General features: G+C 42.4%; 1 pseudogene; it reads right to left on the bottom strand.

Annotated features, from left to right (window-relative positions):
- The window catches only part of LOC138643345 (piwi-like protein 1 pseudogene), a 75,795-nt pseudogene extending 54,485 nt beyond the window's left edge, over positions 1 to 21,310 (bottom strand).
- Positions 21,311 to 26,639: the final 5,329 nt, after the last annotated feature.

Below are 26,639 nucleotides of genomic sequence, written 5' to 3'. Positions count from 1 at the left end.
CCCTGATGGGAAAATGGAAATAAATACATTTTTTCCCCCTAACTAATGGGGTGATGAAGGGGGGTTTGATTTACTTTTATAGTGGGTTTTTTAGCGGATTTTAATGATTGCCAGCTGTCACACACTAAAAGACGCTTTTCATTGCAAAAAATATTTTTTTGCATTACCACATTTTGAGAGCTATAATTTTTCCATATTTTGGTCCACAGAGTCATGTGAGGTCTTGTTTTTTGCGGGATGAGTTGACGTTTGTATTGGTAACATTTTCGGGCACGTGACATTTTTTGATCGTTTTTTATTCCGATTTTTGTGAGGCAGTATGACCAAAAACAAGATATTCAGGAATTTCTTTTGGGGGGGCGTTTATACCGTTCCGCGTTTGGTAAAATGGATAAAGCAGTTTTATTCCTCTGGTCAGTGTGATTACAGCAATACCTTATTTATATTTTTTTTATGTTTTGGCGCTTTTATACAATAAAAACTATTTCATAGAAAAAAGAATTATTTTTGCATCGCTTTATTCTGAGGACTATAACTTTTTAATTTTTTCGCTGATGAGCTGTATAGTGGCTCGTTTTTTTGCGGGACAAGATGACGTTTTCAGCGGTACCATGGTTATTTATATCTATCTTTTTGTTTGCGTGCTATTCCACTTTTTGTTCGGCGGTATGATAATAAAGCATTGTTTTTTGCCCCTTTTTTTGCGGTGTTCACTGAAGGGGTTAACTAGTGGGACAGCTTTATAGGTCGGGTTGTTACGGACGCGGCGATACTAAATATGTGTACTTATATTGTTTTTTTTATTTAGATAAATGTATGTATAATGTATTTATGGGACTATATTGTTTTTTTTCTTTATTTAGGAATTTTGTTTTATTTATTTTTTTACACATCTAAATATTTTTTTTTTTTACTTTATAACATTGCCCCAGGGGGGGGCATCATGTTATAAGGTCAGATCGCTGATCTGACACTTTGCAATGCACTATGTCAGATCAGCGATCTGACGTGCACTGCTCCTGGCTTACCAGAGCCTGCTCTGAGCAGTCGCTTGGTAAGCCACCTCCCTGTAGGACCCGGATGCAGCCCCGCGGCCATTTTGGATCCGGGGCCTGCAGGGAGGAGATGCTCGGTACAAGGTGAGCACATTGCCTTGTACCGAGGGTCTCAGGGAAGCATGCAGGGAGCCCCCTCCCTGCGCGATGCTTCCCTATGGTCCCAGAACGCTGCGATCATGTTTGATCGCAGTGTGCTGTGGGTTAATGTGCCGGGGGCGGTCCGTGACTGCTCCTGGCACATAGTGTTGGATGAGAGCTGCGATAGTCAGCTGACACCTAGCCACTATCGGCCGTGCTCCCCCCTTGAGCGCAGCCGATCGCTGTGATGTACTATCCCGTCCCTGGAAATTAAGTCCCAGTTCACCTTGATGGAATAGTACGTCATATGGGATTAAGGGGTTAAGGACAACATTAATCTTGACCAAATCTTGGACACTCATTATTGTACTGCTCTCCATCCATTCAGCAAATTGCTTTTTGCTATAGCCCAATATATCACATTTTGACTCATCAGTCCAGAATATCTGCTGCCATTTTTCTCCACCTATGTTTTGCGCATAATTCAGTCACTTGGCATTGCTTCCATGTCAAACATGTGGCTTTTTAGCCACAATTCTTCCCTGAAACATATTTATGGTCAGTCTTATTTGAACAGTATATGGGTATAGCTGGTTCCCACTGATTGCTGCCAGATCTGAGCTGATAAACATGCAAGAAATTTTCCAAATGCCAAATTAAGTAAGCAAGATGTGTCTTTAATTTGGTGCTCAAAGTTTCCTTGGCCAACCACTACATCTTCGGATCTCAGCGTTGGCAATTTGTTGGTGTCATCAATGCTGAGAAACACATGCAGATATTTGTCGATCATGTAATAACATCAGGGAGATGTCAAATTGGCTCTAAAATCATTTTGCAGCAGAACAATGACCACAAGCATACAGTCAATATCATTAGAGCTATTCTAAACATAAGTAAGAACAAGGAGTCCTAAAAATGACATGGCCCCCACACAGAGACCTGATCTTAATATTGAGTCTATGTGGGATAATATGATTTTATGGAAGCCTACATCCACAGAGGATCTGTGGTTAATGGAACCATGAATTCTGATGTTTACAAAAAATGCTGAAGTATGTCCAGACATATGTTTGTGACCTCAAGCGCATTTGGGTAATCCAGCAGGACAATGATCCAAAACACACCAGCAAGTCCACCTCTGAAGGCTTAAGAAAAAAAAATTAAGACTTTGAAGTGGCCTAGTCAAAGTCATGACCTTAATCTGATTGAGATGCTGTGACATGGCTGAATTACAACAATTCTGCAAAGATGAGTGGGCTAAAATTCCTCAGAGCATTGTAAAGGACCCATTGCTAGTAATCGTAAATGCTTGATAGCAGTTGTTGCTGCTAAGGTTGGTCAACCAGTTATTAGGTTTATGGAGAAATCTCTTTTTCACACAGGACCCTTTAGGTTTGGATTTATTTTTCCCTTAATAATAAAGACTTTCATTTAAAATTTCATTTTGTATTCAAAAGTTCAAGAGTTAACTATTAAAAGTAAAATGCATTTAGTCTGCTTCGAGGTAAAGTCTGGTGATATTCCAAGATCAGTAAAGTTTCTTAAAACAATACCATCAGTTTGCTATGATTTTATTCACTGAGAACTGCAAAGATCTATAAGATCACATGTACAGATGCCTTCTGCCTATGGATAATATAACTTGTAAGATAACTCACCCCAAAATATCTATGCATGTATAGATCTTCAGAAATTCTGTACTAAATAAGTACTGTGCCTCTTGAATTATACCCAATAGTCTAGAAATCCCTGAGCCTTGCAAATACTATGATTATTTTCATTTGACACAATGAATGTTCAGGTGCACATCTAAGTTTATTAAAAGGTTTTATCTTTTCAGGCTTCTACCATAGAAAATTGGCACTGTTCATTGCTTCTTGTGGATTCACAAAATCCATTTATTTGAGATAAATGATCCTTTGACGTCCTTGACTGTTTCCTTGAACTGCTGTGACAGGCAGAGCAAAATGAATTGTCATTGGGTGCAACAGATTCTGAGACATTTTTCATGTTTTACAGTTTCTAGCATGTCTAAATCCATTTAAAATTTGCATCTGGTATAAGATTTTTGAAAGAACATAAAAGTCAGAATTATATTCACTGACGTGGTGTCACACTGTGCCGTGGTTTGACATATTGCTGCAAAAAATGCGGATGCTGCCCTGCTGAGCTTAATAAACTGTGACCGGTCTTACCTCTTCACCATGTATTACTAGGAATTCCCACTGAGGTTTTAAGTGTACTCAGTGGGACAGATTTCAATCAATGTATTTACACCAGAATTGTGGAGTAAGGCCACATTCTCCAGTCTTTGGTCAGTATTTTATATCAGCATTTGGAAGCCAAAACCAGGATTGGGTGATAAATACGGAAGTGCTGATGTGTTTCTAACATACTTTTCCTCTGATTGTTCCACTCCTGGCTTTGGCTTTAAAATACTGATGTAAAATACTGACCAAATACTGTATGTGTGAACGTGGCTGAGCCTAAGCAACAATAACAAGAATTTGGTGCATTTTTGTTGTTGCAGGTATCGGCACCATTTCTGCCCCAATTCGCTAAATAATGTCACTTGTTTTTGCCATGATTTTCAGTGGATTTTTTAATTGTGTTTTTAGCATGGTTTTTTTTCAGCTGCATTTCCTGACTCCTTTTGGCATGTCATGTTTTAAATAAAAATACTTTGCTTTGGAAATTTTACTGTTACTTAGCTTTTCTAACATTTATTGCTAAAGTCATGCAGTTTAAATGCATTTTAATGCTTTTCCACTGCAGAAACACACTAAAATCGCATATGCGTTTTTTATCTACGAATTTTCCTCATCTAAAGTCAATGTGGAAAATCTGCAAACAAATTTCACAGTTACCGGAGGAGGAAATGATATGTTGTGGATTTCAAACTCGCAACACAGGTCAATGTATGCATTATTGAAACAAGAACGGTGGGTAGGAGATTTCTACATGTTCCAAATCCACGATAAAAAACACACTAAATAATCATTATCAGAACTCTGCCAAACTATGCTGAAAAATAATGGTTTTCATATTCATGAAACCTTTGCCTTGTCTTTACCATTTTGATTAAATGTATCAGAAGAAGTAAAGGGAGTTTTACATATTTTAAGATGAAATCACAGATATGTGTTGCAGAAATTGTTTTCCTTTTTATATAAGGCTACTTTCACACTAGCGTTGTTTGGCGTCAGTCGCAATGCGTAGTTTTGGAGAAAAAAACGCATCCTGCAAATGTGCCCGCAGGATGCGTTTTTTCTCCATAGACTTGCATTAGCGACGCATGGCCACACGACGCATCTGTCGTGCGACGTATGCGTCGTGTTTTGGCGGACCCTCGGCACAAAAAACTTTACATGTAACATTTTTTTGTGCGTCGGGTCCGCCATTTTCGACCGCACATGCGCTGCCAAAACTCCGCCCCTCCTCCCCGGACATTACAATGGGGCAGTGGATGCGTTGAAAAACTGCATCCGCTGCCCCCGTTGTTCATTTCTTTCACAACGTGCGTCGGTACATCGGGCCGACGCATGGCGACGGCCCCATACAGACGCTAGTGTGAAAGTAGCCTAATGGTGCTTACAGAAATCCTTCTAAATGAAGCCAAAACAATCCCATCTAATATTATTGGAACTTTGTTCTTACTAGAAAGCTAGTGGCAAACACCACTAGGTCTGACCTAGCGTTATTTCAGCCCACACCATTTACTTCAGCAAAGCATTTATCCCATTTGATACTATGAAGTGACAGGTTAATTGCTCTGACATTATTTAAGCACTGTATAACTGGGGGTGTTAGTTTTGAAGTCAGTAAAAAGGGTGAAAAAAAACTTTTGCAAAATATGAAACAATCTGAAAAAACACAACCGTTATAATCAGCACCCTTTTGCCTCATTGAAACAAAAAAAAATAAAAATACACATATTTGTATTCACTCCATTCACAAAATGTCCGATCTATCAAAATATAGAAACGATTAATCAGATCGGTAAACGGCATAAAGAGCAAAAAAAAATGTGCAAGATTGAAATAAAATGCAATAAGAGGTGATCCAAACATCATATCTACCCTAAAATGGTATCAATAAAAGCATCAGCTCAAGCTACAAAAATTAAGTCTTCACACAGCCCCACATCCTGAAAAATGAAAACACCACTGATCTCTGAAAATGGCGATATAAGATAATAAAATTCTTAAAAAAAATGTGAATTTTTTTCAACACTTAAATGGAAAAACCTATACATATTTGGTGCATGCTTACTTGAACTGCCCTGGATAATCATTTTGGCAAGTCAGTTTTACCACATACTGAACATTTTAAATGAAAAATCCAAAAAACAATTGTGGCATTCCACTTTTTTTTTACAATTTCACAGCACTTCAAATTTGGTTCCTGTTTTCCTGTACACTATATGGTAAAATCAATGGTGTCCTGCAAAAAAGGCGAGGAAATCGTTTACCAGTCGTGATTGAGTTAAAGTTCTCCCTAAACAGAACATATAATGGATGGACAGTTTTACCAATATAAAAAAAGCCACAAGGGCAGAAAACAATATACACTGGGAATACTTTAAGCATAGGTCCTATCCAGCATTGTGTTCGGGGTTTCTTTTCCTGTAAAACCAATTTTGTGGTGTATATTATTTTCTGCCCTTGTGGCTTTTTTTATATTGGTAAAACTATCCGTCCATTATCTGTTCGGTTTAGGGAGCACTCAATCATGACTGGTAAAGGAGTTCCTCGCCTTATCAAACATGTTAGGGTATACCATGGTAGCAATGCTGAAACTCTGAGGTTTGCAGGTGTTGAGAAGGTTAAATTTCCCAGCCAAGGAGGGAACCACCATAGAATGTTACTTGTAAAAGAAGCTAGATGTATCTTGTGTTCTAATGCTACAGGTCCCCTGGGCTTGAATGAAAAAATAGATGTAGATGCTCTTGTATATTTATTTGTTTGCTGAGTGTTTTTAATTGATGTTTTTATGAATAAATTGTTCACACTAACAGGTGGATGTACATTGCATTGTGGGTGTAGATGGGCGGCACCTTAGCCGCAGGTTGATACGTATTCCTATCATTGCAGGACCTGTTGAAGCGCTGAAGCGCAAAACAGCTGTAGTCTGTACCTTGCACATGTCTCCCGTGCCTGAGCGTCTAATAAAGCAAGTGAAAACCGCATTGGTGAGTGCCATCCATTATTTTCTTTGCTTATTGTAGATAATAATGTAATGCCATATATAGAACTCAGACAACTGCCAATAACAGTTGACACAGAAGGAGTTATCCAGTCCAAATCTATAAATCTGCAATCCCTCCTGCGTACTGTGGGGAATTAACCAGTTTCAGATGCAGGACCGAAGGGTATGTATGAGACATACATACTCCTCTCTTGTGGGCGCAGCCTCGCTCCATACACTTGTATGTAGCAAGGCTGTGCCCCATCTAGTGTGACAACTGGCCAGTGGGCGTGGCCAACTAGAGAGCATGCCTCTTTCCATGCAAGTGTATGGAAGCGAGGCAGCACCTGCTGACCGGGAGTAAGTACAATGCATGCATACCCTTTTGTCCCGTGTCTGAAATCGCTGAATCATAAGTGTGCAATCACAGTGTGACTGCAGACTTAGCAATTTTGACCAGACAACTTCTTTAATATAATATATTAATTCCTGATTATGGCATTGCATATGCAATACAATAATGCAAATCCACTACACTCTCTTTAGTGTTCACTATACCTCTATATTCTGTCACTTAATACTCAATGCTGCGGGAATAAAATACAGTATGGTGGAGCTGGTGATGAAAACTATTTTAACTGCATTTTGTTGAAATGTAAGAAAAAAAGGAGAACCGGGAGCATATATTAAAGATATAAATAGGACAATCTTTATTAATACAAAAGGATTTAAAAAATCATTGGACATCAGTAGAAATTACATTGTAAACCACGACATAACATGGAAGGGGGAGAAAAACACCCTACATCTCACCACCCCAGCATAATGTAACAGATGGTCGTAATGCAGCTGTAGACGGTAAGCACCATATAATAAAAAATAGGTATATGGGATAGAGGGGTCACAACAATAACAAGGCCTAGCAAGAGGTGAAAAGCAAGTGCATACTAACAGCTAGGATAGCCCCTGCAACAGCGGTAACACCTAACCCATGCATAACAAACCGTACACAAGACCTAACAAAAGGTATGAAACAAGTGCATTGTAACAGCCATCATGGCCCCTGTGACAACGGTAGAACCTTAACTGTGTACAGCGTACCATATGGTTGAAGTAATGGCATGGGAAAAGGAAATCACCGCTGTGACAATACCTGGCACAGAGTATGGAGCCAGTGTGCACTGATAGCTAGGGTAACCCCTGCACCAGCAATGAAAGCTGAATTGTATGCTTACCCATGCAGGTGGGGGAGGGAGGTGGAGGGGTCCCGCCAGTGGGTACACCCTGACGCGCGTTTCGCAGCGTAAACACACCGCTTCCTCAACATACCACAGCTCCTGGGCAGGGGACGAAGCAAAAGGCAATACTGACATTACAGCAGGAGATCGCAGAGGATACATTTTGTGAGGTAAACATTTTTAAAAAACAGTCAGTGAAATATTTTACCTCACAAAATGAATGCACTGTGATCCCCTGCTGTAATGTCAGTATTGTCTTTTGCTTCCTCCCCTGCCCAGGAGATGTGGTATGTTCTGTACACTGTCAGACACAGTAAATTTTTAAAATGAACTTTCATTCGTGGGAAAACCCCTTTAATGTGACCGGCTTCCTCTGCCTGTAGACACATCGCTCATCTGCCGCTGGGATCAGCGGAATAATTTACTGCGCGCAATTCCCCCTACTTTTGTCTAAAGAAGAATGGGCAGAATGGACACAACACCAAATGGAGCGGTCTGTGAATAGCACAGGGCACAACAGGCAGTTAGGCAGCAACTGCCTGCTTGTTAGTGCTTAGGCAAATTTTTTGATATCCCCTATAAGAAGTGGCCGTGCTGGCCTCCACAAACAGAAGATAATCACCAGGAATCATATGAATGTTTTTTGATGCAGTTTTTATGGTGCTCTAGCCGCAGAAATTCATCAGGAAGAAGATCCTTAGCTTGATCTTCTTTTGCAATCAACTCAAAAATTGCTATTTGTGAAATCACCTTATAGGGTAAATTCTTATCTTTAAACCTATTAAAAAACCTATAAGATCTAAGTAAACTAGAAATGGATTCAAAAAGAATTGCAAATTTAAAGGAATTATATTTTTTTCCTGCTGGATCCACTTTTCTCAAACTGCCACTAAATGTATGTGTTTTTCCAGTATAAAACAATAAAATCTTCTTTTCAACTCCATTATGAAATTAATTCATATAATTAGGCATAAAAAGCTATTCATTATACCCCACTTGGGCTTATTTGACTATTGTGTAACTGAACAATAACTTAATTAATTGAAAGAATAATTTCAAAGCATGAACCAACTGCATTTAAGAAGCTTCAAATATCATTACGATTCTACAGTACTTTTCTTTCCCATAAATTATGGAGACAGCAATTCATTCATTCCTTCTGATAAGGTTATCTCGAAAGTACTCATGGCAGTCTTTTTTCAACTCTACTTTTCAATTGTTAGGGTAATGACAATGTATCCTAAGAGTAGATTCCTGAAATAGCTGTTTCATATGGGGGAATTATTTCTCACAGGACTAATCATTTCTTCCAGAACAATGACCCAGAATACACAGCATCTGCTGCTTTCAAATGTTCAAATAGAATAATTCTAAAAAAAAATGTACTACAATGCAGGCAAGAAAAAAATAACACCAAAAACAAACTACTCTGCTATTCCTTATGTAATGGAGCAGAACATATTAGGTGTAATGAAATGTTCTCCAGGCTTTTCAACTGTTTCTTGTTTACCGCTCAAATAATCTTGGCTATTGGATATTAAATAATATTAACTACTTTATAATATACATTTATTTTTGAAGTATGGATTAGACCAGAACTCCAAAGGTAAAATTCATTAATGATTATCACAAAAAAAAAACTGTAGAGGTCCTTCTTGTTTTTCCCCTCTTTCCACACCACTCTATAACAGTACATAATGGCATCACTGTAAAATTTTATATCTAAAGTTAATATGTGATTCTGTTTCATTACAGGCTATAAGAAAACGGTTTAATAAGACTCACATTTCATACACCAATAAGAAAATTATTATTGGAATGAAATTTATTATGCACAATGTAATCACAAACTTGGTGCCATTTGGACAGTCTGAAAGACAGGAAATTAAAGATTTTCATTAACATTTGAGCCATTCTCAGTCTAAAACATTAAAGCCATTCCCACTCCCTGAAGCTCTTCCCCTCTTTTGTCACTAAGTTTTGATTTTGGTGCATGCTTTGTTACATCTAATATATGTGATGCATGTAAATATTACTTCAATCTTCTAACTTCTGCTGCATGGCATTACGTACTATAGGTCAGGTTGAAAGTTTTTGCATCTGTTCATTACACATCCTGTAACGTCTATCCCTTATTCAAAAATATGTCTAAAACTGAATATAATTGTACATACTGAATTAATCTGCGTAGTGGTGGCGTCACTGCAGCAGGGCAACACCTATTCAGCTCTCCAACTTCTGCTGTTTCCCGGGGTATGCGCATGCAAATCCCCAGGCACTGTGCTTATGGTGCATGTGCGCCCCCTCCTTCTAAATGGGGCTGCAAGTACACTCCTAAAGAGTCCCCAGTCAATGGCTGGAAGACACTTATTATTTTCTGTGTAGCATTGTTAGTCTGTTCCCAAACATGCTTGCTAGTTCTCAGGTCCCAGTCCACTAGATCTCGCTAGTGTCTTTCTGTCCCTAACCTACTTGCCAGTACTTACTTTGTCAGTCTGTATATCAGCTGGATCCACTAGCACCTGCTGTGACAATCTGTATATCATTTGGACCCACCTACACAAATCGTGCCAGTCTGTATTTCAGCCTGATCTCCCTGCTCCTGCTGTGCCAGTCTATATATCAGTTGGACCCACATTCACCTACCTTGCCAGTCTGTAAATCAACTGGACCCACTTGCAACAGCCGTGCCAGTCTGTATATCAGCTGGACCCGTCAGTACTTTCCTAGAAAACCTGTGTATCAGTCATACTAGTCCACTCTTGTCAGTGCCTGAGTGCATCAGATGTCCCCTCCCTCCAGGCAGCTCCAGCTACCACTCCCTTGTGGGTCAGCTGCCATGCGTCTGTGATCTATCCTGGAGCAGCATCTGGAGTTCATGGGGAGCCAAGCCTAATGTCCATGGGCTCTAGTGAAGTGTCAGGTGCTCACCTAATCACGCCTCTCCTTGAACCATGGCAAAGTGTTTCCACCATTTTCATTACAGTTTGCACAGACCATAGAATCCGCTGGCTCTGACTTACCTTTTCTCAAATCTGTACCAGGAGGTCTCCAACCAGAAGGAATAGCAGGATAAAATCCTCTTGTACTTGCGGACATTAACCACCCATCTAGATATGCTGGCTACTAAGGCCGCATTTGCACTTACCCAATCTCGACCACATCGACCGTGAACCTTCAGCCTGCCAGTGGTGTGCCAGATATCAGACTCCCTCTGTCTGCATCTCCCCATTATTGCAATGATTTTGTTGTACGTCGAGAGGTTTATTAATCAGTGCACACTGCACTTCGATCTCTTGACTCATCAGTTTGTCTCAGATTGGGCCAAGTGGCTTTCATCATGTTTCATCTATCTGGTGAAGCTCTGGCATGGCTCAATACCCTCTTGTGTCGAATCTCCAGTCCTTTCTTGAAGCCTTCCAGAAGGTCATCAATGATCCCTGCCTTGTTTCCATCTACTCTCATCAGACTGTGCCACAGAAAACTCACAGTGGGCAAGTACGCAGTTTGTTTCCAAGCATTCTAAGGAAGTGACCTGCGAGAGAACACATGAGCACCTGGCTCCTACCTTTCAAAAGCTAATCATATGGTAAGCCCCTGCTTTGGCATTTTCCCCAGAGTCCATGCAAACTAAACAGGTGAAGATAGCCAAGCATTGTCAGGAGGTCCATTGTGTTGAGACTATGTGCTTTTGTTGTGGCAAGTCCTGAGCATGTAATCTGCTCCTATCCTGAGATATCGGGAAACTCCAGTGCCTAGGGATGGTTGTAGAGGTCACCCTGGATGGCCTCACTCTGGGATTCTGGGAGGCTTCTTATAGCCTCATTGTGGAGCCATTCTCTGTCGCTTATACTCTGACCCTTGGCCGAGTGTGTGTGCTCCTTTGTGCCTGTGTCTGTGCTTTGTGCCTATGCTACTTTATGCTTGTCTGGTTCTGATCTGGTTCTGTCCCCGTTTTGAGTTCTGTCTGTCCCTTTTGTACTGCGCTGCTACCTCTGTGTATGACTACTTCCTTACGTTCTGACTATTCTCTGCTCGCCCCTCCTGGACCGCGCCAGCCTCTCTGTGTATGACCCCCGTTTGTACGACTTGAGTTTTCCTTTCCTCTATTTCAGCCTGCCTGTAGAATCCTGCACTTATCTCCAGTAGCAGGACGCTAAGCCCCGCCCCCTGTAGTCACATGATCGTAGGTCCTTCTGTTTTCTGCTACCTTCAGCACACTGCGCAGGTCCCGTCTGCCCGAGATTTCCCCGTGCCATCTGACCCCGGGATCTCCCGCAGTGTGGGTGAATCACCCTGCTCAGCCGTGGCAGCGCGCTGGTGCTGACAGGATCCTGATATTATAAGCGACTCTACTTTTTTAGGTAGGGGAAAGTTGTGTGATTTTCTGTGCAAATTAGCAGTATGGATCCCATGCAAGCTTTGGCTGATCAGGTCAAGAACCTGACTCAAATGTTCGAGACACTCAGTGTGGGACAGCGTGCGATGGCTCATACCCAGCAACAGCATCTGGTGATGTCCATGAGTTCAAGATTTCAGGCAGTCATTGCCAACAAAGGGTTTTCAACCAAGTACTAAAAATGAACATTTTATTGAAAATTATTGAATCTGTCCAATTACTTTTGGTCCCTTTAAAAACAGAGTGGCACATGTTAAGGAGCTGAAACTCCTCAACCCTTCATCCAATTTTAATGTGGATACCCTTAAATGAAAACAGAAAGTCTGAACTTCAACTGCATCGGAATTGTTTTGTTTAAAATTCATTGCGGTAATGTCTATAACCAAAATTAGAAAAATGTTGTCTCTGTCCAAATATATATGGACCTAACTGTATGTGATGCATCAGCATTAAATAGTTTAATAGTGAGAAATAGAAAAAATGCGGCAGGGTGGAAGCGCTGCTGTTGGCGCGAAACGGCCGTCGTCGATCCCTGCTCACCTCCTCCCTTTTCACACTCCCCCGTGCCGTGAAGAAAATGGTCACGTATCACATGTCTCAATAAAGGACTTAGACCACACCTGGTGAGTGCTGACGCATTTTTTCTATTTCTCACTTGCTGCATTGTTGTTTTCCATGCGAGCACCTCTACCTGGATGTCAGGCTCTCCGGTCACACCACTCATGGATTGTGTTAGCACTTATTGACAGGGCTGTGCGGTTCAGCTTTTTTCTTTATTTATGCTTATTAAATAGTTTAAGTTGGTGCAGTGAAGAGAGAAAAATAGACATAACTTAAATTAATGGGACCAAATAACTAAAAATTTGCATATGTATTTATGCCTTTTGCGATGAAGATCCTAAAAATTTTTTTTTTTTGCAAGCAGTTAACTTTATAAGTCACATGCTTTGAGAAAGGAAGTCTACCTGTGTACAATCTAAGTGTCAGATGGACTGTCAGTATATACACACCTTTTCTGAAAGGCCACAAAGGCTGCAACACCTTTATGCAAGAAGTACCACTAATCAAACACCAAACTGGAGTACATGCCATATGACAACAAAAAGTCCTACACTCCATAGAGTTGGACTTTATGGAAGAGTAGGCAGAAAAAAGCCTTTACACACAAAAATTGTCAGGCTCATTTTGAGTTTGCAAAAAGACATGTGGGAGACTCACTAAATGTTTGGAGGAAGGTGCAGTGGTCAGATGAGACCAAAATTAAACTTTTTAGCCACCAGGGTAAATGCTATGTCTGGTAATAAAGCACCACAGCTCATCACTCACAAAGAGAAACATTTTGTAGGGAAGTTTTTCTACAGCAGGGACATGGGGAAATGGTCTGAGTTGAGGGAAAGATGGATGGTGCAGAATGCATGGATAGTCTTGAGCAAAACCTGTTTCAGCCTGCAAGTGATTTTTAGAATGGGGCGGAGATTCACCTTCCAACAAGACAATGACCCATGCAAACTACTAGAGTAACACTCGAGTGGTTTAATGGGAAACATGTAAAGGTACCTTCACACATAACGATTTCGTTAACGATATCGTTGCTTTTTGTGACGTAGCAACGATATCGTTAACAAAATCGCTATGCGTGACAGCGACCCACGATCAGGCCCCTGCTGGGAGATCGTTGGTCACTGGGAATGATCAGGACCTTTTTTTGGCCGGCTGTAAAGCAGAGCACAGCGGTGATGTCACCGCTCTGCTTTACGGCCGGCGCTTACACAGTGCAGGGAAGCTGACGCCAGGGGACGTGACAGACATCGGAATGTAAGTATGTAGTGTTTTTTTTTTACTTTTACAATGGCAACCAGGGTAAATATCGGGTTACTAAGCGTGGCCCTGCACTTAGTAACCCGATGTTTACCCTGGTTACCCGGGGACTTCGGCATCGTTGAAGACAGTTTCAACAATGCCGAAGTTGTTCCCTGGATCATTGGTCGCTGGAGAGAGCTGTCTGTGTGACAGCTCCCCAGCGACCAAACAACGATTTACCAAAGATCACGGCCAGGTCATATCACTGGTCGTGATTGTTGGTAAATTGTTTAGTGTAACGGTACCTTAAATGTTTTGGAGTGGCCTAGTCAAAGCCCAGACCTTAATCCAATTGAAAATCTGTGGTCAGACTTGAAGATTGCTATACACTAGATGAAACCATCTTACTTGAAGGACCTGGAGCAGTTTTGCCTTGAGGAATGGGCACAAATCCTAGTAGCAAGATGTGGAAAGCTCATATAGACTTAACCAAAACAACTTGCAGCTGGAATTGATGGAAAATGATGTCTAGAAGTACTCAATTTAGGGGGGTGAATAGTTATGCACACTAAAGTTTTCAGTTATTTTGTCTTATTTGTTGTTTGCTTCATAATAAAAACAATGCCAAATGTTCATAGTTGAAGACATGTTCTCTTACATGAAATGATACAAACCCTCAAAAAAAAGTGAAATTCCAGGTTGTGAGGTAGCAAAACAAAAAATGCCAAGATGGTTGTAACGTATGGAAGTGGAGGCACAGGTGATGAAGTTCACATTCGTGTTTTATTTTTTTGAGTGGAACCTCGGGACCTGAGTCTGGGGTGCTTCGAAGGGGGTGGAACTAGTGAGCCCCAGGTATCCATAGTAAGGTCCTTCGAACAGGACCAGAATGGAATACGAGAGGGGGACACAGGTGCTACCTCCAGTTAGACCCCGAACATGTGGAAGCTGTCTCAGCGGGACAAACTGATAAACAGATATAACAGATATGGTTGAGCTGACCGGCAAACACCGGGTATGAGATATGAAGCTGGCTCTGGCAAGGGAAGTCAGATTCCAGGTAGATGGGAGGAAGCTGGCTCCAGCACCTTCAGCGTTGTCCAGGTGTTCTGATGGCGAGTGGAGGAATGGGATGGCACTTGAGTATAAAGGTACAGGTGTCGTCTTAGGATAGCCGAACCACTGGTCACTGATATTCTGCAGAAACAAACAGTATAAGCAGAGTGCTAAACGGAATGCTATAACAGCACAGATAGAACAGGAACAGAACAGGAAATAGCAAGAGTAGATACTCATTACTCCGGCGCCCTCCCTATGACGGAGGGGCCAGAGGTAGTAATCAGTGCTCTGCCATTGGTTAATTGAAATTTTCAAAAAATGTGTGCTGTCCCTTTAAGAGACTGGAGGTAAGTGCTCTCATGTCCTAAGCATTCTCCCTGAAAGCCTGCTGGCAGTGTGTCAGGAAGTGGGGGAGATAGAAGCAACAGCAGGATGTTGAGGGACAGACAGAGCGTGAGGATCCAGACAGGCACCTCATAGAGGTACAGGGGCAGCTTCGGTAGCAGGAGCAGGTGAGGAACCAGAACTGGGGACAGCACCAGAACCATGTACAGTGCCAGTACCGAGTGTAACAATGGCCGATACTTTCTTGCAGATGTTAATCTATGTTAACTTAGCCATATACATTGGAATATGATGATTTGAAGTTCAAGCGTATACTAGAGATCAGCGAAAATTTCAATGTTTGATTCGGATTACATTCAATGAATTTGCAATATTCACCGATTAATTAGTCTATTATTCGTCGAACATTACCAAACACTATTTACGTCAAAGGGAGGCAAAAACAAATGCATGCACAACACCTTAGGCTGGTTTCACATTTGCATTTGGGTCCGCAGCATTTCTACCGCATATATCCGCAAGCGTTGTGTATTTCTATATTTAACATTAGGCTGTTTCGTCGTTTGCGGCTTGGCGAGGAAATGCAACATGTAGTAATTTTTAGAGGCGTCAATTTGCCGCCTGGAAACGTATGCGGTCGATTGCGCAAGGTTTGCGCCAAAAAAACGCATTGCTGTCAATATAAATGCATGCGTTCAGAAGCACATGCGTTTGGTTGCGTTCGTGAACGCATGCATTTCAATTGAAAAAAACATGTCTAGACACTGATAAGCCACCCCCCCCCCCATAGTAGGTGATAAAGGGAGGTAGTGGACATTTGCAGGTCACTACTCAGCAGACACTGAAGCAGAGCAGACAGACACAAGCACCTTGGAGGAAACCAGACTCTGAACAATGTGAGTATATCCTAGCCAATGCCTTTATTTTCAATTTTCTCTCTACATGTCCTAATTTCTGCCATTTCTATCTTTCTACATGCATCAGAATGTCTTCTTCTTCGGCTTCTTCTCATGAGGAGTTTCTTCCTGGGCCGTCGGAAGTCGAGCATGTCTGTGAGGTGAGTACTTGCCTCGTCCGATTGGTAAGTATTCACTGTCATATCCACACATGGGACAATTTTTATTTTTCATTTTTTTTAGAGCTCTTCTTCATCTGCGGCAGAGACTGGGCAGGAGCAGCGGAGTCAAGGTTGGGTGGAAAGACAGCAGCGGGTACGTATACAAGGCTGACTGTTATGTATCCTCAGTGTAATATTCTTGAATCTTCCTTTCTTTCCATTCGTATTTCTTTACTTTTTTCTTCTGGAATGCTTTTGTATGTTGACTTTCCTATTCATGCCATTTCTCTGCATCTTTTTTCTTTCTTTTCCTTATGTTAATTGACCAAACTTTAATGACTTTATTTAATTTTTAGGTTCCACAACGGGAGGATGATCTGATTGAGAATGAACTCCTCATCTCCCTGGTCCAGGAGTGAGTCCCGTTGTGGGACACCCGGGATCCACTGCACTCAAACAACGTCACGCTGCGGCGCCTATGGAATGAGGTGGCCAAAGAGCTGTGGGATGGCTGGGACAACGCCCCGACTCGGGTCCGAACTGCATTTGGTAAGTATTGCACTGCAGTGAGAAGCAGCAGAGACCTTGGCCGTGCTCACTCGACTGTGTGTGATGAAAGAAACTCTCTGGAGTTTTTGTCATCACACACAGTTGTGTGAGCATGGCCAAAAGTCCTTTTTGTGACCATTTTTATTTTTTTTAACAGTGGCCAAAGTCAAAACACGTTGGCGTTCGATTAAAGGGAACCTGTCACCTGAATTTGGCGGGACTGGTTTTGGGTCATATGGGCGGAGTTTTCTGGTGTTTGATTCACCCTTTCCTTACCCGCTGGCTGCATGCTGGCTGCAATATTGGATTGAAGTTCATTCTCTGTCCTCCATAGTACACGCCTGCGCAAAGCAATCTTGCCTTGTGCAGGCGTGTACTATAGAGGACAGAGAATGAACTTCAATCCAATATTGCAGCCAGCATGCAGCCAGCGGGTAAGGAAAGGGTGAATCAAACACCAGAAAACTCCGCCCATATGACCCAAAACCAGTCCCGCCAAATTCAGGTGACAGGTTCCCTTTAAGGACCGCTTCAACAAGAACCTGCGTCAAGAGAGCCGTGTTCCCAGTGGTTCAGGAGCAAGGATTCGAACGTACAAATACCATCGCGTTCTGGCATTTTTAAGACTGGTCCTTGCCCAGAGAGCGTAAGTATTTATCACATGCATTAGGTTGTATTGCATTGCCATACTATGTATATTTCTTTTCCACAGGATTTGGCGTCTGGTTCATTTTTGGTATTAATTTTCTTTTTCCTTTTTTCACAGCACATGAAGCACTACTATTGGCCCAGGTTCTGGAGCGGTCCTTCATCTGACAGCCGTGGACCCATCCCAGCCATCCAGCAGCACAGCAGCAATTGGGCCTTCCACACTAACTGGAGACCAGGGAGCTGGTCCATCAGGTCTTCCCCTTTCGCAGTCCTCTTCCACTGCCGCTATTTTTTTGGGCTTCTCCCGGCAGCGGCAGAGAGCTTTGGACAGGTCACTCATGCCTGAGTTTTTGAACTTGAGCTCGGTTTTACACGAAGCAATCAAGGCTTTGGGTGACCGAATGGATGTTTCACATAGCCTTTTGAATACACGTATCCAGGAGGTCACCAAAAGCCTTGATCAAGTGAAAGCCAACCTCCAGAGGCCAGCACATCATTTTTTTAACCAAATTGAACAGGGCATGTCAGAACACCTTACTCCTGATCTCCAGCTCAGTGTCATGCAGGCCTGCAATGCTGCTTACATGCAGGCTATACAGCAGAGTCGGTATTTCCAGCAGACAGTGTCGGCATATCCAACTGTGCATACCATTGCACGGCCACCTCAATTCCTTCCACAGCCGGACGCCACTACAGCGCCAGCACCATGCCGAGTGCAGTTGGACATCCCACCGCCACCACCATGACAACCGCTGCTCCTGCTTGGACCTCCTCCACTGAAACCACGATGCAGCAGGACCCTGGCATGGCCTTCCGTACTGCCACGATGCAGCAGGACCCTGGCATGGCCTTCCGTACCGCCACCATCATGATGCAGCAGGACCCTGGCATGTCTTTCCGTACCGCCACCACCACGATGCAGCAGGACCCTGGCAAGCCCTTCTGTACCGCCACCACCACGATGCAGCAGGACCCTGGCATGGCTTTCCGTACCACCACCACAATGCAGCAGGACCCTGGCATGGCTTTCCGTACCACCACCACCACAATGCAGCAGGACCCTGGCATGGCCTTCCGCTCTACGAGTGCTATGGACTCTGGCATGGCTGCACACTCTACGAGCACTATGGACTCTGGCATGGCTGCACGCTCTACGAGCACTATGGACTCTGGCATGGCTGCACGCTCTACGAGCACTATGGACTCTGGCATGGCTGCACGCTCTACGAGCACTATGGACTCTGGCATGGCTGCATGCTCTATGAGCACTATGGACTCTGGCATGGCTGCACGCTCTATGAGCACTATGGACTCGCATGGCTGCACACTCTACGAGCACTATGGACTCTGGCATGGCTGCATGCTCTACGAACACTATGGACTCTGTCATGGCTGCATGCTCTACGAGCATTATGGACTCTGACACAGTGCAGTCGGACCCTGACAGGTCACCCACCACCACGCCACGCCATATGAGCCCACCAATACCTCCCAGAACCCGTCAAACTAAAAAAAAACACAAAAAAACAGAGAACTCTTAGCATTCCTCCCCCTTCACCTCCCAATATGTCTGTAATGTTAGCTTTGTCTCACCCTTCCAGTGCGTCTCAAGCCTCTCGTGTCAAGCCCCATCCCCGAACTACCAGACCCCACTAGTTTCATTGCCCCTTCTCCTGTCACCTCTGCGTCGTCCACGGTTAGCCAGGCCTCAGTGCTTCACACCCCCCCATTTGCATCTCTCTACCCCAAGCCGGCGCAGTTAAATAAATTTTTTTGGTTGTTAAAAAAATAAATACAATTTGATTTGCCACAATTATGTTTGGTTTATTGTGTCTATCGCCGCCGGCAACACACACCGTGCGCCAAATAAGAAACTTCGCCACACACTTAACTTTTGAGCCACATCATATCTCCAGTAGCTATAAAAAAAGACTGCAGCTTTGTGTGTCTTTAATATAAAGATATGAGATGGGCCAAAAAATAATAGATGTATTATCTCCATAATCTCTTCTTTCTGCTGTTACAAGTGTTGCAGTCTGAAGAGAAAATGGCGGAAATACAGTGCAGAACTCTACTGAACAGGTCAGGTGTCAAAAAAACTAATTAGTTAGGAAACCTGACCTGGTGAGTAGAGAACTGCCTTGTATAACCTCCATTTTCTCTTCTGTGTACATAATCTATTAAACACAAAATGAAGTGACAATGGTGGTCACACACGGCATATCTAGGCTCACCAGCACAGGTGACAGAAATAGTGAATTCATGAGGCTGTTATATGTGCATCATAAATTCATTATTTCTGACACCTGACTTGATGAGTATATATCTCTTTAATGGGACAGTCATTGTCTCTTCAGTCTGTGTCCAATGGATACTGCAGAACAGAATCAGGACGCAATGATGTCACCAAGCTTAAAGCAACATGGCTGCCATAACACAAGCAGTATGTGGTCAGTGTTTTATATCAGTATTTGTAAGCCAAAACAAGGAGTGGAACAATTAGAGGTAAATTATTATATCAACATAATAACTAGCACCTCTGCCTTTAACACCCACTCCTGGTTTTGGATTACAAATACTGATATTAAATACAAACCAAATACTGCTAGTTTTAGGACAGACTTGGTTTGTAGAGTAAAAACATAGGAGACACTGTCAACACAACCAAAGCTAAAGTTTATTAATGAGAAATATTGTTATCATTTCAGATAATTACTGTTACAGATCTAATTACAACAGGACATTTACACAACATTGTCCTGCCATGACACACGCCCAATATCTGAATAAAAAAATGCTGCAAATTGGTCCCGCATGTGAACAACTGCTGCTGTTGACCGCAGCGGGTGATGCTGGAAATCGGGCAGTGGGTGTGCAACTGGTTCATCCAGTTCAATGTTGGGTTGCTCCTTAGCCATTATATAATTGTGCAGAACCACACAGGCTTTGACCACCTCGTCGACTGTTTCCACTTTTAGATTTATGGCTGAGGCAAGAATGCACCATTTAGAGACCAGAATGCCAAAGGTACACTCTACTGTTCTTCGGGTCCTGGTCAGTCTGTAGTTAAAGATCCTTCTAGTGTGGTTCAAGTCCCGACTGGAATATGGCTTCAGTAGGTTTTCACACATCTGGAAGGCCTCATCCCAAACCATAACAAATGGCATCGGTGGACCTTGAGTGTTGGGGAGAGGTTGTGGCGGGGGAAATTTAAATTTTTTCCATACACACGCCGGCCCATATCCGAGTTCTTGAAAGTCTGGGAATCGTTGCCACGGCCAAAAGCTCCAATGTCCACGGCGATGAAGCGACAGTTCGCATCAGCTATTGCCATGAGCACAACAGAAAAATATTTTTTATAGTTGAAAAACTCCGATCCTGTTCTGGCAGGTTTGATAATGCGGATGTGCTTTCCATCCACCGCTCCTAAACAGTTTGGGAAATCATACACACTCCAGAATTTTTCAGCTATTTCAAGCCACATGTCCGCGGTGGGTAGGGGTATAGACTCATCCCGGAGTACATTCCACAAAGCCCGACAGGTGTCCACAACTATTCCGGACAGGGTGGATATTCCAAGCCGGTATTGGAAGTGGAGGGATGATAAACTCTCTCCGGTTGCCAGAAATCTGTAAGAAAAACAAAACCAAAAAAAATTACAATCCACTTTATTTATGGTGTGTTTATGCTAAAGAAAGATAGGAAAATACCCACAACATACATGTCTGAAAACACAAAATTTGGACTGTCATTGGTTTAGATTTGTAACGTACCTTAATGTAACCAGCAGACGTTCCTCCAGTGGAATCGCTCTAGGCAGCTGGGTGTCCTGTCTCCGTATGGTTCCTTGGACACGAGCAAGCAAATCCCGGGACGAGTCTTGCGACATCCTTTTATATTCATGGAATTTCTCCAGGTTGGCATTAAGCTCGCCATACAGCGTGTGATAGGCTCCACAGCTCTCACGTAGTTCGATAATGGGGTGTCTCCAAAAACGCCGACGTTGTCTCCTTCTCCATCTTTTGCGATTTCTGCCTTGCTCCCAAGCAAAAGCGCAGCCAAGAAACAGCTTGATGCTTAAATCCAGGTTGAAATAAAAGCTCTCCATGCGAAGATCCATCATGACACAGGATACAGGAGCAAAATCTGAATATTACAGCTGTTCAGGGGTCTATATAAAGAAATCCCATAATACACGCCCTCTGTAGTCACATTGGCGGTGTCTGGTTATCTAGATTTTTCTCTTGTGAAATTTCTCATCATGTGCACAAAAAACGCAAACGCAGGAAAAACGCATATAAACGCGTAGAAACTCTGCGTTTTTTTTACCGCATGCGTCTAAAAAAATGCCGCATTTGTACGCGTTTATATGCGTTTTTTCCACCCCTTGCGGATGCGTATTACACGCTGCGGATTTAAACGCAAATGTGAAACTAGCCTTAGAAAGGCCCCAAATGCTGCCAAAACACATCAAATGAGGGACAGACTCCAGGAAAGTGGCCTCAATTCACCCACAGTACAAATTGCAGCTTGGAACTGAAGCAATCAGCTAGGCATGAGGTATCGGGGTCTGGGACAGCATTTAAAGCTTTCCAATGAACGTCACAGTAAGATGAGGTGGGTGAGGGATTGGTGTAGGGCCCCTTTGCTGGGAGCCCTGACACCACATGCAACATCTCTACCTGCTTTCATGCTGACCCACTCTCAGGTTGCACAAATATCAGTTTTCTAGACTACCATTGTCAGAAAAATTTAAGGATAGTAACACGGGTAGTTGAGTGCAAGGAAGTGGAGGCCTGACGGTCTCAGAGGCCTACTGCTACAAGCAACACTCATGAAAATGATGTAACCAGGAGAGTTCACATTTCGCAAAATTATGGACAAATACCACCAAGTGTCATCAATTTCACCACAGTAGAAATAGTAGAATAGGGACCAACAGGTCTTTCACTACACCCAATACAGCAGATGAACACCCTACAAGGAGTCTTCACATTTAACTCCTTAAGCCCCAAGGGTGGTTTGCTCGTTAATGACCGTGACAATGTTTACAATTCTGACCACTGTCCCTTTATGAGGTTATAACTCTGGAATGCTTCAACGATTCCTGATGATTCTGACAATGTTTTCTCGTGACATACTGTACTTCATGACAGTGGTAAAATTTCTTCGATAAGACTTGCGTTTATTTGTGAAAAAAATGGAAATTTGGCAAAAATTATGAAAATTTCACAATTTTCCAACTTTGAATTGTTATGCCCTTAAATCAGAGATATGTCACATAAAATACTTAATAAGTAACATTTCCCACATATCTACTTTACATCAGCACAATTTTGGAACCATAATTTTTTTTTTGTTAGGGAGTTATAAGGGTTAAAATTTGACCAGCAATTTCTCATTTTTACAACAACATTTTTTTCTAGGGACCACATCTCATTTGAAGTCATTTTGAGGGGTCTATATGATAGAAAATACCCAAGTGTGACACCATTCTAAAAACTGCACCCCTCAAGGTGCTCAAAACCACATTCAGGAATTTTATTAACCCACAGGAATTTTTGGAATGTTTAAATAAAAATTGAACATTTAACTTTTTTTTGCACAAAATTTACTTCAGCTCCAATTTGTTTTATTTTACCAAGGGTAACAGGAGGAAATGGACCCCAAAAGTTGTTGCACAGTTTGTCCTGAGTACACCGATACCCCATATGTGGGGGTAAACCACTGTTTGGGCGCATGGCAGAGCTCAGAAGGGAAGGAGCGCTATTTGAGTTTTCAATGCAAAATTGACTGGAATTGAGATGGGACGCCATGTTGCGTTTGGAGAGCCCCTGATGTACCTAAACATTGAAACCTCCCACAAGTGACACCATTTTGGAAAGTAGACCCCTTAAAGAACTTATCTAGAGGTGTGGTGAGCACTTTGACCCACCAAGTGCTTCACAGAAGTTTATAATGCAGAGCCGTAAAAATAAAAAATCACATTTTTTCACAAAAATGATGTTTTCGGCCCCAATTTTTTATTTTCCCAAGGGTAAGAGTAGAAGTTGGACCTGAAAAGTTATTGTGCAATTTGTCCTGAGTACGCTGATACCCCATATGTGGTGGTAAACCACTGTTTGGGCGCATGGCAGAGCTCGGAAGGGAAGGAGCGCCGTTTGCCTTTTCAATGCAAAATTGACAGGAATTGAGATGGGACGCCATGTTGCGTTTGGAGAGCCCCTGATGTACCTAAACATTGAAACCCCCCAAAAGTGACACAATTTTGGAAAGTAGACCCCCCAAGGAACTTATCTAGATGTGTTGTGAAAACTTTGAACCCCCAAGTGTTTCACTATAGTTTATAACGCAGAGCCTTGAAAATAAAAAATCATTTTTTCCCACAAAAATAATTTTTTAGCCCCCCCCAAATTTTTATTTTCCCAAGGGTAACAGGAGAAATTGGACCCCAAAAGTTGTTGTGCAATTTGTCCAGAGTACGCTGATACCCCATATGTGGGGGGAACCACCGTTTGGGGGCATGGCAGAGCTCGGAACGGAAGGAGTGCCATTTGGAATGCAAACTTAGATGGACTGGTCTGCAGGCATCACGTTGCATTTGCAGAGCCCCTGATGTAACTAAACAGTAGAAACCCTCCACAAATGACCCAATATTGGAAACTAGATTCCCCAAGGAACTTATCTAAATGTGTTGTGAGAACTTTGAACCCCCAAGTGTTTCACTACAGTTTATAACGCAGAGCCGTGAAAATAAAAAATCATTTTTTTCCCACAAAAATGTTTTTTTAGCCCCCCAAACCTTTATTTTCCCAAGAGTAACCAGAGAAATTGGACCCCAAACGTTGTTGTCCAATTTGTCCTGAGTACGCTGATACCCCATATGTTGGGGTAAACCCCTGTTTGGGCGCACGGGAGAGATCGGAAGGGAAGGAGCACTGTTTTACTTTTTCAATGCAGAATTGGCTGGAATTGAGATCGTACGCCATGTCGCATTTGGAGAGCCCCTGATGAGCCTAAACAGTGGAAACCCCCAATTCTAACTGAAACCCTAACCCTAGTCCTAACCCTAATGGGAAAATGGAAATAAATACTTTTTGTTAATTTTATTATTTTTCCCTAACTAAGGGGGTGATGAAGGGGGTTTTGATTTACTATTTATATCATTTTTTTAGTGGATTTTTATGATTGGCAGCCGTCACACACTAAAAGACACTTTTTATTGCAAAAAATAGTATTTGCGTCTCCACATTTTGAGAGATATAATTTTTCCATATTTTGGTCCACAGAGTCATGTGAGGTCTTGTTTTTTGCGGGACGAGTTGATGTTTTTATCGGTACCATTTTCGGGCATGTGACGTCTTTTGATTGCTTTTTATTCCGATTTTTGTGAGGCAGAATGACCAAAAACCAGCTATTTATGAATTTCCCTCACTCCTCTCATTCCCCCCTAACACTTGTCATTTCGACCTCACATCTGTCATTTTCCGATCACTCCACTATTTTCCCTCACTCCTCTCATTTTGCACTCACACCTTTTCATTTTCACCTCACACCTCTCATTTTCACCTCAGTATATACATGTTTGTCATCTCCCTTATATATAGTATACACCTGTATGTCATCTCCTGTATATAGTATATACCTGTATGTCATCTCACCTGTATATAGTATATACCTGCTGTGTGTCATTTCCCCTGTATATAGTATATACCTGTATGTCATCATCTCCTATATATAGTATATACCTGTATGTCATCTCCTTCTATATATATAGTATATAACTGTGTGTCATCTCCCCTGTATATAGTATATATCTGTGTGTAATCTCCTCCTGTATATAGTATATACTTGTATGTCATCCTCTATATATAACATATACCTGTATGTCATCTCCTCCTGTATATAGTATATACCTGTGTGTCATCTCTCCTGTATATAGTATATATCTGTGTGTCAACTCCCCTGTATATAGTATATACCTGTGTGTCATCTCCTCCTGTATTAGACCTCATTCACACGTTATTTGCTCAGTATTTTTACCTCAGTATTTGTAAGCTAAATTGGCAGCCTAATAAATCTCCAGCCAACAGGAAGCCCTCCCCCTGGCTGTATATATTAGCTCACAGATACACATAATAGACAGGTCATGTGACTGACAGCTGCCGTATTTCCTATATGGTACATTTGTTGCTCTTGTAGTTTGTCTGCTTATTAATCAGATTTTTATTTTTGAAGGATACTACCAGACTTGTGTGTGTTTTAGGGCGAGTTTCGTTTGTCAAGTTGTGTGTGTTGAGTTGCGTGTGGCGACATGCGTGTAGGAACTTTTGTGAGATGAGTTTTGTGTGGGGACATGCGTGTAGCAACTTTTTTGTGTGTCGAGTTGCATGTGACAGGTTAGTGTAGCAAGTTGTGTGCAGCAAGTTTTGCGCATGGCGAGTTTTGCGCGTGGCGAGATTTATGTGTGGTGCCTTTTGAGTATGTGCAAGTTTTGTGTGAGGCAACTTTTGCATGTGTTGCAACTTTTGTGCATGGGGCAATTTTTCCGCGTGTGCAAGTTTTGCATGTGGCGAGTTTTCCATGAGGTGAGTTTTGCACTTGTGGCGAGTTTTGCGTGAGCCTAGTTTCTGCATGTGGCGAGTTTTGCGCGTGGCGAGTTTTGAGCGGCGATTTTTGTGTTTCGACTTTTATGTGGCGAGGTTGGTGTATGTGTGGTGAAATGTGTGCTGAGGGTAATATGTGTTCAAGCATGTGGTAGTGTGTGGTGCATTTTGTGTGTGTGTTCATATCCCCGTGTGTGGTGAGTATCCCATGTCGGGGCCCCACCTTAGCAACTGTACGGTATATACTCTTTGGCGCCATCGGTCTCATTCTTTAAGTCCCCCTTATTCACATCTGGCAGCTGTCAATTTGCCTCCATCACTTTTCCTTTCACTTTTCCCCATTATGTAGATAGGGGCAAAATTGTTTGGTGAATTGGAAAGCAAGGGGTTAAAATTTCACCTCACAACATAGCCTATGACGCTCTCGGGGTCCAGATGTGTGACTGTGCAACATTTTGTGGCTGTAGCTGCGACGCCTCCAACACTTTTCCTTTCACTTTTTTCTCCATTACGTAGATAGGGGCAAAATTGTTTGGTGAATTGGAAAGCACGGGGTTAAAATTTCACCTCACAACATAGCCTATGATGCTCTCAGGGTCCAGACATGTGACT

The sequence above is a fragment of the Ranitomeya imitator genome, chromosome 6 (assembly GCF_032444005.1).
Source record: "Ranitomeya imitator isolate aRanImi1 chromosome 6, aRanImi1.pri, whole genome shotgun sequence".
Lineage (NCBI taxonomy): Eukaryota > Metazoa > Chordata > Amphibia > Anura > Dendrobatidae > Ranitomeya > Ranitomeya imitator.
Note: the sequence above shows the minus strand (reverse complement) of the source record. Positions and strands in the feature narration are given on the sequence as shown.